The 21,655-nt window shown below is 36.4% G+C and overlaps 2 pseudogenes; both read right to left on the reverse strand.

The window, feature by feature from the left end:
• Positions 1–15,858: 15,858 nt before the first annotated feature.
• LOC141973798 (uncharacterized) lies at positions 15,859–16,841 on the reverse strand (annotated as a pseudogene).
• Positions 16,842–16,975: 134 nt separating this feature from the next.
• Positions 16,976–18,086, reverse strand: LOC141973799 (E3 ubiquitin-protein ligase Topors-like; annotated as a pseudogene).
• Between the last annotated feature and the right edge of the window lie 3,569 nt (positions 18,087–21,655).

The following is a 21,655-nucleotide window of genomic DNA, read 5'->3' on the forward strand; positions in this document are numbered from 1 at the left end:
GAAAGTATATATTTATTAGGTCAAAATCAGAAAAAAAATGTGGTTACAGAACACTTTAGTGGAAAGTAGAATTTTTTGCTACATGTTCCAACGTGGTATAGGGAAACTGCACCGAAATTTTCCCAGGTTGTGTCCCTGTCAGTTACACACAAGAGTACCTACTTCATTGTTGGTTTGAACTTCCTTATTAGTCACATTATTGTACATGCTCCTTTATTCTTGAGATCTATATTTGTAAGGGGACAGCTGACTTTATTATTTATAAACTGTTAATACAGATTATACACCACAATAGTGAAATTATACTCTGTTTTGCTGTGTTAGTGGGGATGTATAGTGATTTCACTTGTTTTCTCGGTACCTGACCTGAAACTCCTAATGTCTGTTTGAAGAGCTGTTAGATCTTCACATGGCAAATAGAAAAAACCTGTCCCTTTTAATTTTTTATTTTGTCTTAAGATATGTATTGACACACTAAAGACCTACAGGTGTTTTACTGCAAGGGAAATTATGTATGCATTTCTACATACACTTAAAAAAATCATAGTCTCCATCTTTTATGCTGAATTTCCCAAAATAATAAATACTCTTGCATTCAAATCTCTGTGCATTTGTACTCCATTTGCAAAGTGTGAATGGCAGTATTTGTTATCCATATTGCAGTTTGAGCAACATAAATTATTAGTGAGAAGATAATATGATATGAGATCATCAAAGTAAATTAATGAGATTGTCAGATAAATTAATAATTATTACCTTATTGCAAGAACTGAATGAGACAAACAGAAAATTACAGAGGCTTGCATACTGAACACAAAGTCCAAAACAAATATTAACACACTTTTGCGCAAAGTACATAATAGTTTGGGCTCTTGAAATAATCAGGTTTTATCCAAAACAACAAACTATGCTGTATAAACACACAGCAAGATACATTTACTGTGTAGTCTTGGAGAACTGCAAATAGTATTTGAAGGTACGTTTGCATAGTCCATCAAAAAGGAGCTGAGTTTGCTTGGAGCACAAATATACCATGTTTGGTTTTGTCATGGAGTATTTTCTACCAATTTTTTAAAGATTTGGTTCATTAACTGAGTTTTCTTCCAGTTATACAAATGTAATCTGGTGTCTCATAAATATGTGAATATCAAAATAAACACTCAAATTATCACTTCAATGGAACTCAACACACACACACACACAAAAAGACAGTTTGTTTAATTTTATTGCCTTTTCTATAGAATTAAATAGCTGTGCTACATAGTTTTTAATATCATGCAAAAAAAAGCAATAATAGTCCTTATCTTCAGAATATAAACACAATAGAATAATCAGGACTATGCTTTATGCACAGTTTAGACAATCTTATGATAGGAAATGTATTTATAATTCCCTTTTAGACGAAAGAATTTGTTTAAACATTCTAGACATAATTAATATGAGTGAATTTTCTAGCTCTACCAGTTTAAAGCAGGTCTTAGCTAGGCTTCATCTACTGTATCAATCAGATTGAGGGGGGGCATAAGATTCATCTTGTTGCGAGGGAAATCTTTTCTCATGGAGATATATCTGTACTGTTTTTTCTAGTACAGATTTGCTTCCAAGATTCTTTCTCTTTGTTTTCTCCCTTAGTAGTATTTTGAACTGATTTTCTTCATAAATAATCCCCTCTTTTATTTTCATATTATACTCAGCAGCTGCTTTTTTATTTTATTTTATTTTTCTCTTTAATAAACAGGGAAAAAGACTCGTTTTGCCACTGGCATTTTTCTGCATGTTTATACACTTTTGACTACATCTGAATGAATACTGCAGGAAAAAGAAAAAAATAATCAACCGTCCATGTTATCTCAAACCTATTAACAAACCCTTTTGAATTTTCTTCCGCACTATTGCAGCAAATACACTTACTGGTACAGGTGCTTCCAAGACAATAGAAATTAAGAAAATGTTGTAAAATATTCACTGGCAGTGAATTTCACGTGAGTAATTATGGAAAGTCACATATGATGCCTGATGTATTCAGTTACATAAAAAATAGGATTAAGTCATTCAGTTCAGTTATACTGATTTAATCACAGAATCACACAGACTTAATCCTATTAAGTCATTCAGTTCATTTATACTGATTTAATGATCAAGCATGCTTTAATACTCTTTGAAAACAAATATTACTTTTTTCTTTTTTTATAAAAGATAATTGTAGTACTGCAGTGTATGAAAGCCACTTACATGTTCTTGGATTCTATATTTATAAGCTCTTAAGAACAAACATTTTCCACATAGTAATACCAGCTACAAAATAAGTTAAATAAATAGACAATACTGAGGTAATTTTTTTATCAAACACTTTATTTGCTGCAAAATATTTCTTATTAATACTCACTTTGTTCAGCGCCTGCTTCTGCCATTCATCAATTCATGCTCTTTCAGAAGGAATCTTTTTATTCCCAGGAATTTATTTGCAATATTTTTGTTCGGAAGATCTAAAGGACAAAAAGATTAGATAATTAGAATGAGATTTTACTTAGGGATGATCTGATATGAATTTAATACATTTGATAAAGGTAAATTGTTTACTTCTAGTTTTGACTTTGACTGGCATTGTGCCATTTCTAATTGTCTAAGTAAGGACAGTGATGCATAATTTTACTTTGAGACAATTAGCACGTATTTGAGAAATTTGAATATATTTGGAACCACACATTCCACTACAGAATACATTGGATCACATTTATCTTTGCATTTAATTTAATCAAAAGACTTTTCTGGTTTCCATGTGCAATTTTTAAGTGTGTACCACAGTTTCATTTCTTTCTGCTATGTAGATGAGCCAGAAAGAAAAAAACCCCGGCATGTTCAATAGATTTGGGATCAATTTTGTTTTCTTCATCATTCACATATTGTATATAGACTGGAACCACATAAGGAAAGAAGATGTTCATCAAAGACTTTCATACATTTTAGCATGGTTATGAAGATGAGATTAGGTATTGCCCACCCATTGTTAAGCCTCCTGTGTGCACTGTGCCTTGTACTGTGTTCATACAATTTGAGAACAAAGCCAGACAGGTAAAAATGTTTCAATTTAAACTGAAGGTTAAGTTGCTTCTCAAGAGGGGTTAAAGTTTAATTCTTTATTTACATGGTGAAAACACATGAAATGCCAAAGTTTCAAAACACAAGCTCGGTGGGAGACGTGATTTTACTTTTAAAATCTGTATAATCCATAAGGTGGCAGTGTGGCAACTATTTTTAACTGAAGTGGGAAAAAAAAAAAAAAAAAACAAACCAAAAAAAAAAAAACCTGTTAACTCCTCGACTGATTTCCAAAGCACAAGAAAAGTAACACAGCAACAGTTTCCGTGTTTATGGGATTTTTTCTTTAAATGTATATACCTAAAACAACTTAGATTACCGAAAGACAGAAATTCCTAGGAGTTAAATCTCTTTTGTTAATACTTGACTTCAGTTGAAGAAAGATACTGGCAAGCTATAGAGGAAATCTACAAACATATGTTAAATATGCAGTCTACAAAATATTAATCAGAAACAGGATGACAATATTAATCATGACACAGGATTGTTATATGGTTTACACAGAATCTTTAAAGGAAGTTTGTTCTTTTTCTGGAGAAATAACATTTCTTTTAAAACACCGGGAGAGCAATTGTATGCATGTGTATATTCCCACAAGGTACACGCACACATGAAACCAATTCCAAAACCAAAACACTTTCAAACAACCTCAAGTTGTAAATTCAAAAATACCCTTCCACTGATCCCCTTCTCCTAGATCCCTCTAGCATCTTTCTTTCTTAAACACTAAATGTTAGAATAAACAGATATGGGAATGTTCAGTGAATTCTTCACTGGCTTCAAGTGTGCATCACCCCAAAATCTTCTCAAAAAGAATCCTCAAAAGATATGAAGTGTATTGCCAAAATGCAGATGGAGGAGAGCCAATACCTGTTCTTCTCAGATGTTTTCGATAGTTTTGATCTCATTTCTGCAGTAAAATTACACATATAGGAAGCAGTTGGCCATTCCTACTCAATTCTGAACTTGCAGATGGATAATGAAGAGTTTGGATCAATATCAAATGTGCAATTTTAATACAGACTACATATTCATACTAAGTCTTTTCAGCGCTAATTTTCCTTCTAAAAAATATTTACTATGAAGACACATGTTGTAAAGTGCAGAGAATTTCAACACAAACAATCTGCTGGTTTGGAGTTGGAACTAGAAGGCATTTGCATGCTAGAGAATTAAAATAAGTGGAAAAAAAAAAAAAGTTAATGTTCGGAACCGAATACATTGTTTTCATTCTCTAAAACACATTGCTGATAATCACTAGCTTTGCTGTTTTAAGTAAAATTGTCATGGTTAAAACCTAGTTCCAGTCTCAGATTTGCAGGGTATTTTTTGCTTTTAATGCTTTGGATTAGCAGTTTTCTTGCACCACTGATTTATACAAATCACAAAGCTACAAAAAGCAAATAAAAACAACCTACATTCATGAGGACATTTGTGTGCATTTAAGCACTTTTCTGTGCATTCGTAAAGGCCTACAGAATAGCTTTTCCATTCCACAAAAGTACTAAAATTAATATGTATCTTCACAATTTCTTTTCATTCATGTCTTTTATTATAATCGGTAATATAAAGTTATAGCTTTTTGTAAAAAAAAATAAATATACTACCAGAGGAAAAATTGCAAAAAGTGCATTTTCCTAAGGCAGTATAAACATTATCTTACACTTGTAGAGGTATCAGTCATAAATTTTAATGTTTCTGAAAATATTAGATGAAAACCAGTTAGAAATGGTTAACCATATGTTTTACCTATATAATACTGGTATTTTCTTAATAAATAAATAACCTATTAAGTGGTATTCGCAACATTTCAGGAAGTATTTAGGTATCAGTAAAACAAACAGGAAACAAAAAATCCTTGCAAAAATAAGATTAAAAAACCCTGCTATAATTACATTTTAAAAAAAACCCCAACCAAACAACCAAAACCCAATAAACCTGCCCTTTTGGTCTCTTAGGATTACAATTTATGAGAATTAACTTAAATAAATAAAAAAAAGGACTATAATTCACAAGCAATGTAAAGCTACTTGGTGCTTTAGATGTCTGAATTAAATGTTTAAAAGCAGACTATGCTGCTGTTAGGTTTTCACTGGGATTTTGTCACTTCACAAGGGCAGCTCCCTCTTGAACCTTATAAATTACAAGTGGAAGCAGGTGGCAGCCTGCCTGGCTAGTCTTCCTGAAGAAACAGGTCCTGGATGTATGGGCTCCCAGATCGTAAATAGCCTATGGCCCTGAACCTTGTCAACCCACAGCTGGAATGGATTGGCCTGCTGTAGCTCCTAAACTGCTTCTCTTTCTGCAAGGCTGCTTGCAACCTCCATATCGCTCAGTAGCGAGCAGCCGTACACCCCACGCCGCGCAGGTGTCCGCGTGCTGTCAGTGGGTACTGCAGGGGTGGCTTCCATTCAAAGGTGCTGGGAACTGTACTGTGATGGACATAGCTGGTTCCAGTCACCTCCAATGGACACACCAAAGGACACAGCTCAGGCTCTCAGCAAAGATCACGGTGCCTCGAGGAAAATATTTTTAAGAAGGCAGAGGTGCTGGAGAGTCAGACAAAGGAAAAATGGTGGGAAACATGAGAATAAACACCAAGAGAAGAGAAGGAGAGGGAGAAGTGCTTCAGCTGGTGGAACAATTTTCCTGCAGCCAGCGGAGAGAAGCACATGCTGGAGCAGGGGAAATGTGTGAGAAGGAAGCTGCAGCAGAGGGAGACTGCTGTGTCCTGATCACACAGCCTCTACCGCTGAAACACGGCTGGGGCAATTAGAGGACTCAGGAGCAAAGAGTGAAGCTGAGGCTGAGAGAGGGGGGAAGAAAAGTTTTAATATTGGTCTTTGTTTCTCACTACTTGGATCTATTTTAATGGGCAATATTAAAGTAATTTTCCCCAAATCAGGTCTGTTTTGTCTGTAATGGTAAATGGTAGGTGATCTTCCTGCCTTTATGTTGACTCATGAGCTTTTTTAATCTTATTTTATTCTCCTGTCCTCAGAGAAGGGGAAGTAAGTGAGCAGCTGGGTGGAGCTCTGGCGGTTTGTCAAGGCTTAACACCACGAAAGGCTTCTTTGTTTAAAGCCTAAAATTGTCATTACTGCTACAGGTCCATTTTCTTTCAGTTCTTCATCAGTTATATCATCTCCTTTGCCTTTCTTTCATTGCTCTTAGGGTTAAAGGCATGTGTCTCAGCTCCTTGTGCAACTTGACCTATTTAAACAACAATGTGTCACCCTCTAGATTTATGTAGGAACATAGATATGTCTCAGTCATTTTTTGTTTCAAGTTTCAATCATATGTCTTCCTACTTTCTCCTGTATTCTTTATACCCTTAGATCTTTCCGAATTTCTCTTCTCTGTTTCTTTTGTGACTTTTTTTTTTTTGTCTAAGCTTTTGCAACACCTTATTTAGAAGCTCACTTCTGAGAAACTATACTACCCCTAGCAGTAAGAAAGAGTGAGACAAGTGTCATTAAGAAAAAGAAATATATGGGAAAATGAAGTTTTCCTGAGAGGATTCACAATAGAATTGAACTGCAGTGAACAATGCTGTTTTGCCTTTGCCTTTGGGGGCTTTGGGGATCTTTTGGGCTTACACTCTTAGAAATGCAACTTTTAAAGCTCAGTTCTCTCTCTGTGCACTCCTAGACACCCTGTTGATATTCTCCTCTCCAAAGTCAGCAAAATCTAAAAGAAACCAATGTTTAGAAGTGTATTCTTCCTCTCCCCATACTTACATACAAGCATCTAAGCAGACTGCACAAGACTTGTTTTCCTACACTACATGGTTTAGGAGCAGGCATATCTGGGAAAATGGGAATAATAATAGATGGCAGGTGTGCCATGACAAAAGTAATAGGGCAGAAAGGTTCCCAGGATGTTATCTTTCACTTTTTTCTCTTTTGTCTACTCAGCACATTAGTAATGAAAGAAATCTGTTTTCTTAGGTCATGTCACTTAGACAAGCAGAATACTGGTGTGGGAAGTCTTTCCAACCTTTCCACTCTGGATTTCATGCTATTTGTTGTCCTCAGACTGTATAAGAAATCAGTAAAGCACAGGGTCATGAGCTGGACCACACCTCTTCTTGTTACCACCTGTCAAAGACTCCTGTTCACAACAAAACAGAAGAAGCCAAAGCAATCTCAGCATGACATAGAGAGGTATGGGGATAAGAAAAAGTGTGAGTCTGATTAATGATCTTACACTATTTTTGTTCTTTTCAGAAAATAGATATTTGCTTTCAGACTCTTTGCTGTCTTTTCGTCATGCCTCTAGAATTAAGAAGAAATGAACCCATACCGAATAATTATTACCTGTTATATTTATAACAATATATATTATGTAATTAATATGTTATATTAGTTATTAACAACACAGTTAATCTGTGTCTATCTACCAAAATACAGTATTTCAACATGGGGAGAACTAGCCATTTGCAAATCCAATAAGCTTCTAATATTATACATGTTCTTCAGTCCTGAGTACCTTCCCTGACATCCACTAGTAAGACTGTTTAAACATCTGGGGTTTTATACTTCATAGTATGGTAAAGTTAAAACATTTCCAGTCCATTCACTTAATTGTTTAAGTCAACCTTTACAGAGCCTTCTGACTTGCCAACTAGTAATGGGTATTTTCCAAGTCCTGGTTTCATTGTTGCAGGATGGGGCATACAAATGTACCACTCCCCTGAGGGAGGAATTTCTGATGGAGCAACTATTAGTTCTTTATTAATGTTCCAGAGAGTGAAATCCAAGGAACAAGGGTGGCACAAATTTCTCTCAGCAACATCAGTAGTGAAGAAACTTTACTTAGCATCAAGGAAAAAGGGAAAAGAGATGCCTTAGAATAATCAATAGCAGATCCAGTTTGTTATGCAGTAAAAAATCGTTAGTGAATCTGAATCATGTTAGTCCAAAATATATGAACCATCCCTCACTGTCCAAAATTTGAAAATCCTGTGAATCTTATTAGCAAAGTATTCATCTACCTTTGCAAACTACTAATGCATCAGAGTGAGACCTCTCAGCCTCAATAAATGAATTTCAAGGGGTGCTTCAAGAGTTTAGAAGATTTCTACTATTTGGTATTTTTACATTTTCTTTAATGTGTGTTGAAAGGGTGTAAAATATAAACCATCTTATCTTGAATTTAATACAAGTTTTGACAAGTAGTTTACTTTTATGATCAGGACACTATTTTATGCTTGAGTGGACTAAATGCCATGAGCACATTAGCATCATCTGAGGTAATCACACTGAATTTTAATTTTGTTGTGGGATGTTAATTTGGAATGTTATGGCCACCAAGCACATGTTTTGCCTGAGAAGACTTAATCGGATGATACTATTATTTAGCATATTATTTCCCATGGGCAAATTAAGCTCTAGTGTTTAGTTTTGTGGATCCTTGAGAATCTAATGAACTACCCTGGGATCACACACAAGGCAACAGAGCATACACAGTGATACACAGCAAAATCACATTTTAATTTCTTCAGATGCATAAATAAGTTGTGATATTTTCAGCAAATTTATTAGATTTGCTTTCTATTTTAACTTTAACATTGAACCAGTTAAGTGTTTATGCAAGTATACAGGGCTTAGCACTACATTAATTTGAACTAGAAAATAAATGGAATATATCACTCTACCTTTTTTTGAGATAAAACAATGGCCTTTGTGCAGCCTTTAGCTCTATTCCTCTGATAACTCAAGGGAATTTGGGATATCTGCTGATACTATATTTTAAAAAAATATTTTTTTTTCTTTACCTGCTTCAGCAAATACTGGGCCCGCTTTTTCAGCAAGTTATGAAAAATACACTTTTGTGATTTTATGGAAACTATTTGTCAAAGGAAGGCAATTGCCTCCTGAAGCCATTAACTATGAGATGTGTGTATGAAGTAATGAAAATCTGCTGGAAAATTTTTTAAAATCAATAAAATAATTCACCTGCTGTAATTTTTACCTGTTAATGGGTGACTTGTGTATTTGTGTTCACTCACCCAACCAAGAAAGAAGCTTTTCCAAGATGATTCCTAAAGCTAAGAACTACCGAGACATTCTCTTACTGGGATGAACTGGGATCACCAAACATCTCTCACTAGTCTTTTATTGTCCAGGACAAGGTAGTTTTCTGCAACTTTTTTTTTCTCCTAAGACATAGAAGTGTCCTGGTTTCATGTGGGATAGAGCTAATTTTCCTTCTTAATAGCTAGAGTAGTGTGTTTTGGATTCAGTATGGGGTTTAGTATGAGAATAATGTTGATAATACACTGCTGTTTTTAGCTGTTGCTAAGAAATTAAGGACTTTTCAACTGCCCATGTCCTGCCAGTGTACAAGTGCACAGAAGTTTGGAGTGGAGCATAGCCAGCACAATGGCCCCAAATTGGCCAGTGGAATATTCCATATCATAAAATGTCATGCTCAGTGTATAGATGAAGGCTGGCCAGGAAGCCATCTCTCTCTCTCTTCTGGGATTGCAGTTTTGAGATTTTCCCTCCTCTGGGATCACTAACTGGGAACAGGCTGGGCATTGGTCAGCAGGTGGTGAGCAATCACATTGTGGATCCCTTGTTTGTATATTCTATTATTACTACTATTATTAACATCATTATTTTAATTTTATTTAATTTCAATTATCAATTTGTTTTTATCTCAACCTTCAAGTCTCTTGACCTTTACCCCTCCAGTTAACTTCCCCATACTCCATGACGGGTAGGGTGAGTGAGCAGCTTCATGGTCTTTGGCTTTCGTCCAGGTTTAAACTTCAAGAAGAAAATAAAGATGTAGGAATAAAATCATATCTTACCGAACCACCAAGAAATTAAACCAGTATATAAAATAAATTAATGAATTTGGAAAAAAATAAAGATCTGTCACAATTATAGATTTATTCTTTAGAAATATTTGATGTTTATCCCTTTAAATGATTACTTGTATTTTATATTATGAAGAATTTCTTTTACTGTCTGAAATTATTTTTTAATAATGTAGTCTAAGAACCATCACCTTTTTTACCATAAGTTTCAACAAGTTCCCTCTTCCCATTTAGCAAAACAATTAAAAAATATTAAAAGATGGAAAAAAAAAATTAAATGCTGTTCGCTTCGATTTGTAATTTGCAATACAAAATTTTTCTGCTATTTTACCAATCTGGCTGGATATTATTCAGTCAAAACTTTTTCAGATTCCAAGCTATTCTTGCTGTTCTTGCCTGGTCCATTTTGTGTTTCATTCCACTCTCACTGATAGAGTATTTTTTAACCACTTACTTAAAGTTAAAATAAGTAACACTCAGATTCATTTTTATTTTTATATGCCAACTGTGTAAACTCTATAACTGATCAATTTTAGTATATTTTAATGTCACCTAGCAAAGGGAAGATTATCAGCAGTAAAAAATAATTTTAGGGATAAAGACCTACTTCATATAATTTGCTCACTGTGTAACAGCTCTAATGAAGAGAAAACGGACCACTGTAATAACCTGACAATGACATTTATCCATAAACACAGTTTTATATTAGGTCCAACCTCCAGCTCTATGTACCATTATAGAAAGAATTCAAGCAGTATGAGAGAATTCTCCAGAACTCTATTAAAGATCTGTATAATTTTCCAGTTGCATAGACACAAATCTAATGAAGCAGTAGGGTCATTGGAACCAAGGAACATTTTCTTTTCTCTGATTTTTATAAATATGAAGGCAGGGCCAAGAAGTGTATCATTTTAATCACCAGTTTAAAATAATCTGTAAATCAATACATATCTGAGTAATGATAGTGCTTACAAAAGCATATTGACCTGAATCAAATCAGTTGGCCCGTCTTGTGTATTTTGTCTTTGGCAAGTGCTAAATGCAAGATATGGAAAAAAATACCAAAAAAGTCCCTGCCCAAATGTCAAACCTTCACACCAACAGTCTTTCAGTCTGCATACAGGATAGTTCCTTCTTAGATGGAGATTGCTTCCACCCATTGTTGAGTGAGTTTGTATGCTTCTCAGAATTTTTTTAAAATTTGCCATGGTCTGAGCTGCCATGGGTTTGCCAGGATCCAGTCACAGCAAGGACCACTCTGGGTGGTGCCTTTCACTGTCTCCCCAGTGAAGTAGGCTTTCTAGAGTTCTCATTGAATTATTAATAACACTACAGTTTTCTGCCAATAAAAATCTGCCTAAACAAGATATCTAATCAAGTTAATCTACCCTGAGGCCTCAGCCCTTCATCTATATGCCTGGTCTTTTGTTAGAGGGTGATAATTCTACCTCATAACCAGGAAAAGAAAGACCCAATAACCAGATAGAGGATTTTTCTAAATACCACTATATTTGTGTTTTTCTGATATTCCTGAAAATAATTGCTCTCTGATATATTCTTTTCAATCAGAATAAGGAAGAGGAAAAAAAAAAAAAAAAAGGTAAGATAAAAGAATCAGAAGATGAACATTTCAGGAGCTCTCCTTCTCTTTTTTTTTTTTTTTTTTTTTTTTTTTTTATTTTTTATTTTTATTTCCAAAGGGGCATTTTTGCCTTCCTTCTTACTGTAGTTCCAGACCTTATAGCTATGTACTAGGAGATGATGGTGAGACTTTTCTTTTCTGGCAGAAAAAAAAAAAAAAAAAAAAAAAAAGTATATTAGAAAAAGATTATGAAAATTTTGGGGATTGACTCAAAAATAAGCAGAATTTATAAATATATTTTTTTTTTTTTTATCTATGGTCATCAGTCAAAATACAACAGCTCTGATTTTCTAGGAAAAGAGGTGAATGTCCAGATATGAATGAGTTAATTTTAAACCATTCCTCAGTTATGCACAAAATCTAGTGCCATTTTCTTTTCTTATTACAATTGTGAGACTGTCACTATAATTGATTAATTTCGTGCCATTCTTTTCCAGTGATCTCTTTTGACAAAAATGAGCTATCACAGAATTTTAATGCTTAGTACATTTTAGTTTTCATAATGTATTCTGATTCTCATTCTAGTGACAAAGGTTGGCACAAAATCAGACCATATTCATAACAAAGGCTTCAAAAATAAAGCAGGAAACTGTATAGAATCCATCTTCATGACAATCTCTGAACAATGAGAACAGAAATATCACAAAACAAAACTCTTTGTACTTGTGACAGTCTTGGTATTGTAATATCACAATACTCCAAAATACATTTCTGAACCTTTTGGATTGGATGTATTAATCTCATTTTACAGTATGGATATCTTTCACTATATTTTGAAAAGGGGACAACATTAAAAAAAAAAAAAAAAAAAGTGGCAAAATGTAATTTATTAGAAATAGTTGTAATTTAATGGAAAACACAATGTGGCTGCTCACTATTTCCTAAATCCACCACTAAGTTACTAACGGTGGGTAGTAGGGGCAAACAGGGAGGAAGGAAAAACCAATGTTTTTTTTCATGAAACCTTTATAACACAAATATTTCTTTCTGGGCCTAGTGTTAGCACAATTATTTGATGAACTGTTAAATTGGCAAAACTGTGAGTATCAAATACGAGAAACCTTCAGTAAGTTAGAAATAATTATCATTTTTTGAAGTTGTGGGTTGTGATGTTATGAATTATGAGTATTCTCCATGTTCTGCTTCTAGAAGGATCATGAGCCAAGAATCAATGATGAATTTACTTCTGCTTCTCCAGGGTAAACTAAACTATGTCCTTTAACACCAAACGCATTGATTGCATACAATGTCTACACTTATCTGTCCGTGTGTCTAATGTTAGTTTTTCTTTTAGCATCCAAATTTTTCAAACTCTGTTGGAACGAAAACTACTATGAATACACAAAGAGATAGGTAAACAAGCCTGCCTGTGTTGCACTTTATTGTAAACAGAAAGAAAAACAACCTGTTCAACAGCTTGTTGGACAGATAATTGAATGATGGAAGTATTTTCTGCTTTAACAATGAAACGATAATCATACATGTTTTAATTCAAAGGTCAGTCCATATATAAAATTTGAAGACTTTACATACTTGTCTGTGAACTCAGACTTGACATACAACTAAATGTTTTATTTTATGTTATTTTGATATATATTTCTGCAAGCACAGAGGAATAGGAGGGAACACAAAATACAGTAATATTTATTAACTTTTAGGGTATTACAGTGCAACTTCAGAAAGAACACTAAAATATTTATGCATGTATAGGACATCTGCACTACTGCACATAGAGGCTTGACACATATTTAAATATTGCAGACTGGAACCTAAGAAGGTATACTAGCAAACTACTCCATGATTAGCTTTAATTTTCCAAATTCGTCTCTTTTGTTGTCCACTGTTGAAATCAAAGTATTTCACTGAATGTGCTTTTGGTCTGACATGGTAGAGCCTCTCTACTAGCAGCTAGATACCAAGAAGTACAAGGTCTTTTGGAAGAATAATATATATATATATACATATATATATATACATACATATATACATATATATACATTTATATATGTATACATACATATATAAAATCTTTCTTATATTTCCTGTTTCCACTGCACTACAATTCCAGTAGGTAGTACAGTAATAAACATTTTCCTGGCTCTGCACAGGTTTGTACATTTGTGATACCACTGTTTTTCAACATCGAGAGAAGGTTAGTGAAAAATATCCCTTGTTGAGACTCTGGAGAAAGATCTCTTCTTCATCGGATAAAGATTAAATGAAATACCTTATTTAGCTCTCTGAAATCATAAGTGTATAAACATCTACTGCCCTAGGAGTCCATGAGCATCCCAGGAGGGAAGAGGTCTTGCTTACAGGAATCATTTTTTGCGACCACAATTTCAATATATAAAACCAGAAGCTAGTGTCTATTACTGAAGCCAGTGAATTTTGAAGCTCAGTTCCTAAACACTGATGACAAAGAACTTTGCTTATGTGTGTAGATGTACAAATGCTATTTAGGCGTTTTCAGCATTCATCATCCATCTGGAGTAAAGGCTGAAAATATCTTCCAAAAGAAAACAGCAGAATCATATCTGAAAACAGACAAATACACAATGAGTTTGAACTTAAATTAGTGGAAAACAAGTCTGTTATTATCCAAGTTGAAATTATCTCAGAAACAATAAACTAAGATCAGCTTCATAATCTCTGAACTATACATGGAGTTCTTGGAATTAACTCTTTGCAACATTTGTCTGCATGTTTTTGTCTCTTAGGTATATACCTTTAAATGTTCAGAGCAATCTGTGTAATTGTCTATGAATCTGTTTAGTCCACATACTAGATTTTCCAGAATATGCAGTCATTTATTAGTATTTGCCAACCCTATCCCCATTACATTAAGAACAAATCAATTTATCTGGAGGAGGAATGCCTATACTGTGAACACAGCAGGACCTATTGGTATATATTTCATGTTCCCTTTTTGCATATCTGGGTCTCTCCAGTCAAAGGAAACATGGCTATGAGAGGAGAGAGGTAACAAGCATCTGTGGCCCTTCACAGTATTCAGTAAGCAGGATGTGCCCCTAGATCCAGGAACTGGAAGTGCCTCCTGGTCCTACAGGTTAGATTTGTACACTGGATATATATTAGCACTACTAATGGAACAGCTTCCACTGAAATAATTTTCTCTGGTGCATGTTTTCATAACCTTCCTGTGATACATGATACTCCAACCCATGAGTCCACTTCATGAGTTTTGAACTATCCTTCCTAAGTGTTACTGTTCATCGATAAGGAGAGCATCAGTGTTTCTCCTATTGCGTTAGGCATATGCTTTCCATGACCATGACTGATTTGGGTGCTCAGCAGTGTCCACCTTCTTTCCTTCTTCAACCCTCCTGAGTTACCAACAACTGTTCAGAAAACTGAAAGCACCAACTGTTCTGGTACCCAGGCTCCAACTTCCACCAGTGGATACCAAGCCCGTGTCACCAGAGAAGTACTGTCCTCCTAGACCACTGCTGTCTGTGCTGCTGCAGGGACTGAAGTGATTTGTAGCCCTGTTCTGACTGCCTGGGGATTGGCACACCAGGCTAGTTTTCAGTGTGATTGTATGCAAGTGTGTGTCTTGAGCACATTACCCTGCATTGTGCAAATTTTGTTCCTCTGCTGTTTAGTGTAAAACTCTTAGACAAACTAAAATGAAAGTGGTTTGTATCAGAGGAGTTATCCCCCCTGGATGACAAATGCAGGAAAATGATGAGTTTCCTGTTCCCCATTTGAGCTTCCCTCCCATCTGGACATTGAGTGTGTGTGATCCCTCCTCCTTGTACTCAAGTGTCTGTGCTCTCACCCAGAATAGTAATGGGATGTAAAATGTATTAATGGGAATAAAGCTCCAAATTATTTCCCTGAGTTCCCTATTAAAACCAATGACAAATTAACTTTCAAATCTGTCCCCCGGTAAACCAAAGGGTAGTGCTGCTGGGGATCACAGTTGTGTAGTTGCAAGCAGGCTCAGGAATGAGGGTCACTTCTACAGCCCACCATGTTCTGCACATTTAGGGAGAAGAGTGAGTTTTGGTTCTGAGTAAGGTTGTCCCAAGTACAAGTGAAGGGAGAACCATGTCTCAAAGAAAGCAAGAGACCCATTTATATGGGGTTTTTGTTTGTTTGTTGGTTTGTTTTCAAACAGAATTTTGAAATATTTTGTGGATCTATTCTACAATTTCTGAGAATATAGAATTTGCTTTATGAAATTGCAACTTTCAAAACCTCTTCTGAGAAAGTTTTTTGAAGTTATGTGCTAGCAATAATCTATCTTCTCCACTTTTAAGAATTATTCAGTGTAAAACATACTATCTTTTGGCAGTCTTAGTATCAATGCTGGTTCCTCTGGATACTCTAGAAAGGAAGTTCTGAGAGAACACAGATGACTGGAGGATGTTCACTGTATGCCTTGAACATGGCTAGTTACAGTTTCTGTGTGAGGCATGTTAGTACTGCTATCCACTATAAAAAGACTAATCAGCTGCTGTTTCTCAAAGCTCAACTTCAGCATTTCACATATCACCATCAAGACCTTCTTGAGGAGGTAAACTATAATTTTTGGTGACTACTCGAGTTTTCTTGCCTAGTCTATAAATATCTTCACATCTTGTCATTCCTAGAAAAAAAGATGGAGACTCATTTTCCTTCTCATTTATCTGAGTTGTGCCTAAGTAATGTTGCTGTCAAATTCAATACTTTCTAGCTCCATGTCACTATCACTATCAATTGTAATCACAGTTGGAAAAGAATGTGCTGAGTTACTTGTGTGGTCTTTCTGGTGTTTATTCTTATGCTTTTCCCTTCTGTTTATGATGCTTTGAACTCAGCTGTCAGCCAAACACCATGCAGTCACTCGCTGACTCCCAGGAATCTCTCTATCTTCCATCTGGGGAGTGAGGGAAAGAAATGGAGGGATAAAGGGAGAAATGGATGGTGAGATTTAAAAAAAGCAATAAAACCAAACAGTTTGGTAATTATAATAAAGTAAAACAATAACAAAAATAGAAAGTACAAACGGGTAATGCACACTGTGATTGCTCACCACCTGCCAACTGATACCCAGCCTATTCCCAGCTAGTGATCCTGAAAAAACCAAGATCCATCAACTGCAATCCCAGAAGAGAGAGAGAATGTCCTCCTTCCCTGCCTCCCCTCCTTTATATACTGAGCATGATGTTACATGATATGGAATATTCCATTGTCTAATTTGGGTCTGGTGGTCTGGCTGTGCCCCTTTCCAGCTTCTTGTACACCTTTGCATGGACAGGACATAAGGAGTTGGAGAGTCTTTTATCTCTTAGCAACAAGCATAAACATCAGGGTATTATCAGCACTCTTCTCATATCAAATCCCATACTGAATCTAAAACATAGCACTATTCTAGCTACTAAGAAGAAAAATTAACTCTATCCCTGCCAAAACCAGAACAGATGCTTCATATCATATTTATTTTCTTCAAAGACCGTCTCCACACTTGGACTCCTAACCTCTTTTTACATTTTCTTACATTTTGCCTTGCTACTTGCTTGATTGTCTGAAAAGCTATCTTAATTTTTGTAGCAGTCACTGAATTTTGATAAAGTTTTCTTGTGGTCATTTCCTTTCTCTAGAATTGTGCTGTACTTGACTGCATTGTCCAAATGGTGAATTTTGTACTTCCCTTTTCAAACAGACTTTTCACTTTTAGTTCCATCCGTACTTGCAGAGGGTGTCTTTGACCTATTTCTTGATTGACTCCTTGATCTGTGGCTTTCACAATAACAATAGTGACTCTCATAGAGTCCTCTCCAGGTATGCAGACATCATTTCAGTAGAAGACTGCATACAGTATTCTGGACTAATATCTTGCCTTGAATACTGAGCATTACATTAAGTCCTGTTCCTGCATAAGGATTCATAGACGTCTTCAACTACATTTTGACTATAAAAAGCATAACCCTCCTGATCTACTTCGGCAATTGTCTCTCACATAATAATGACAGATGCCTATGCTTCTCAGTCTTCTTTGTGCTGACCTTTGCTACAAACTAATGATCTACTTACTTCTCTGGATGTAGTGATTTCATGACTTGGAGACCCTCTCTGGCTTTCTTGCTAGATACTAATGTCATGAGTTCTTAATGTCCTCTTGTTCCCTTTGCCCCAGTGCATGCCCCTATCTGTTTCTTGATTATGTCCTTTTAAATTGACCTTTGCGTGGTACTCCTCCCTAGTGATATGGCTTCAACTGCACTGTGAATAGCATTGTGGACTCGTGGATTTTCCCTTTCTGCACAATCTGTGATTACAAGGAAAGCATATTGTCTCACTTCCTGAAGACAGGCTCCCATCAAGTATTGTGGAGATAAAGCTTTTACTTTAGTTTACATTTGTTCTTATTGTCTTTCTTGACTACAGGGAATGAGCAGCTTTCCACCTACCTACATTCTCTGAATATATGGAGGAATGTGGCAAAGAACTTCTGCTTAGTTCATTATCACTACAACCGTGAAACTGAGTTGGCAGCTGTTTCTTCATGTTTTTCCTTTTTTCTTCTCTGAATGACTCATCAGTTTCCAAAGACAGCTCAACCTATTCTGGTGTCCTCTCAGCTAATGGCTTAGCATACCCAACAATAACACAATTATCTAAAAAACAGTTACTGACATTTAAGTCAGTATTAGCCTATAACTGAGTTTACTGTTCAGTTTTCTTCACAGCAAAGTCCTCATCAGAAACTTCTGAAACCTCTAGAAGAGAATTTATTGTGGCATGAAACTCTCTCTCCTAAAATGGAATATGACAGCCCTGGAGTTTCAATACACAAGGGAGATTGATCAATACCAGTCACAGATGACCTGAGATCTAGGACTTGACAATCTGCCTCATATGGAGATATTGTAGTAAATTATGAGTCTGAACTCTCTTCATTGTACAACAGAACAGGAGAGTCATATCTGGTATGCTGATCATACGCTTGTAAGTTAAAAGGAGATAGAGCAAGACTGATGAATTCTACCTAAGTATGGTTCTTAGGAAGGCTCTCAAATAAACAAGCAACCACCAAAAATTAGAAATTTGCTGTCAACACAATTAACTAGCCCTTCACAAATTAAAGTTCAATTGTGTGTGAATAACTTTCTAGGGCTTTATGACAACCCAAAATGCATAACAAAGAACGACTCTAGAGTTTAACAACAACGCAAAATGCTCTATCACTCATCTAACAAGTGAGGGCTCTCAACCTCAAGGACCTGCTCAGGGAAGCGTCCCAACCCAAATCACCCCAAGGAGTTTCCTTGGGCAGCATCACAACCCAAGGGGAAAGTCCTTGACTGCAGCTGCTGCTCCAGGGGATGAGCTCCAAATGGATCCCCCAGGGGACTCCATTTATACCCAGGACAAATCTGATCTGTAGTTAATAGCAGGTCCCATTGGCCAAAGACCCCAACTACTGCGAAGCCCTGAGAACAAAGGCAATCCAGTGGCTGCTACACTTCAGCAGCCAAAAAGCCCTGTTTTCCATGGGCAGGGGCACCTGCCACAATGGTGTTCCATATCAAGGTGTTATGTAAGGAAATCTCCAGCCATCAGGTCTGGCAAAAGAGCCATTTTTTGAAGGTCTGAGTATGTGCTCCTTAAAGTCATCTTCATCACGAATTCTATGGAAATAGAATAGAAAACTGCTTGCAGAGCACGCATTCTGCTTTGGTTTTTGACCACTCTTGGACAAAACAGAAACAGAACCTGTGGAAGCAGTGATCTGGCTAGCCAACATTGCCAAATCTGTCCAAGCAGATGAAGCTTTAGAATCAGGGGTTGCTCATTTAAAGTCAACAGATGTACTGGTTTGGGCTGGGATAGTTAAATTTCTTCATAGCAGCTTGTGTGATGCTATGTTTTTGATTTGTTATGAAAATAGTATTAATAACACCAGGATGTTTTAGTTATTGAACAGTGCTTACACAATCTCAAGACCTTTTCTGCCTCCCAGACTGCCCTGACAGCAGTAAGGCTGGGGATGCACAAACAGTTTGGAGGGGACACAGCTAGACCCCAAGCTAGACACAAGCAGACCCCAACTAAGCAAATGGATATCTCATACTGTATGATGTCATGCTCAGCAATAAAAGCTGGGGAAAAGAAGAAGGAAAAGGGGAATGTTTGGAGTCGCAGCATTTGTATCCCAAGTAACTGTTGCATGTGATGGAGCCCTGCTTTCCTGGAGATGCATTTGCCTGCTGATGGGAAGTTGTGAATGAATTCCTTATTTTGCATTGCTTGCACATGCAGCTTTTGCTTTATGTCAGCCCATGAGTTTTCTCACTTCTACCCTTCCAGTTCTCATGCCAATCCCACTGGGTGAGTGAGCAAGCAGCTGTACAGTGCTTAGTCACCAGCCAGGGTTAAATCACGACAATCATGCAATCATAGAATCACAGAATGGTTTGGGTTGGAAAGAACCTTAAAGATCATCTAGTTCTAATCCCCTGGTCATGGATAGGGACACACACCTTCCACTAGATGAGGTTGCTCAAAGACTCATCCAATGTGCCCTTGAACACTTCCAGAGTGAGGGCATCCACAATTTATCTGGGTAACAGGTTCCAGGGTCTCATCACCCTCACAGGAAATAATTTCTTCCTAATACCTAATCTAAATCTACCTTCTTTCAGTTTAAAACTTTTACCTCTCATATAATTACTACACTCCCTAAAGAGTCCCTCCCCATTTTTCCTTTAGGCCCTCTTTAAGTACAGGAAAATTGCTCTCTGTCATCACAGAGTCTTCTCTAGGCTAAACAACCCCAACTCTCTCAGCCTGTCCTCATAGGGAAGATGCTTCAGCCCCTGATCATCTTTGTGGTCCTCATCTGGGATGCCCTAGTCCAATCTGTTGGCATTTTATGCAATTCACTTGTGCTAGCTCAGGACAAAATTTTGTAATCCACTGCAAACTCCTTAGCTGCTGAAACATGTTCTACACAAGAAAAAGGTAGAAAGATCATTACTCTTTCAGAGAGGAAAAAAAAAATGTTGAAGTCTAGACAAAGAAACCTTTAGACATCATCTTTAAGGTTAAAAAAACAGTATTAGTCAGCACTGAGAAAATACCAAAAAAAAGCGACAACACAGTACTAACTACTTTGCTTGGTTTCTCTGCAGAACACTTGAGAAGTTTAATTTTCATGAGTAGATTTCATCCCAACACAGAAAGACTCTGAAAGTGTCCAGGATTAGGAACTACATTTCTAGAAAACTTGCTCTTCCCAGTGAAGTAATCTCATCTGACTCCACTAGTAAGAGCAGAACTGTCTTCTCCATTTTTAAGTGGAGGTCCTCACTTGCAGCACCATCTCATTCAGGGGAAAGTAGGAGTCTCTAGGATCATGTATTTCTAAGAGTCCTAAAACAGATATTCCCTTACAAATGGATAAGTTAGAAATATATTAACTGACACCTCCTGCACTCCAGAACACTGACATTCTTTCCATCCTTAGAAGCCCAGCCTTGACGCTAGTGTTTGTTCTTTCTGAATTCCAGAGGATCTATTTTTTTCTTTTCAGTTCTACATTACATTTTTCTTAGTGATGCTCTTTCTCCACTGTACTTTTTTTCTCTCTCAATGCTCAGCAGCTGTTCCCTTGTTGCAGACTCTTTGCAAAGCTCTTCAGGGATAAGGCACATGAGAAACTAACTGAAAGTGGATTTTTGGGCAGTTCTCCTATCAGTTAGCATGCTGTAACCTCTGCTCAATGGTGCTTCTATACTGTTCAAAGAGTATCACAGAATAAGATGTTTTGAAAATGAACAAGAAAATCAACATGGTAAGGCTTATGGTCAGAGGGCAGACAACAGTCCAATCTAAGGATTTTGGAATCACTGGCAGAACCAGATACATGACATTGCTAGGGGTGCTCCTACACCAAGCTCATTATCCTGTGACATTACAGAAAACTGTGAGTTCTGCTGACTCCAGGGTCAACTGCTACTAGTATGTAACATGCTGTGATTTACTTGATCGTTACATGCAATGAGTAATTTTTTAACTGCTCAAGCAATTCCAGGTCTCTGTTTCACATTAAAATCAGGATCTGAAGTGTTGCA

Source organism: Athene noctua, chromosome Z (assembly GCF_965140245.1).
Source record: "Athene noctua chromosome Z, bAthNoc1.hap1.1, whole genome shotgun sequence".
Taxonomy (NCBI): Eukaryota; Metazoa; Chordata; class Aves; order Strigiformes; family Strigidae; genus Athene; species Athene noctua.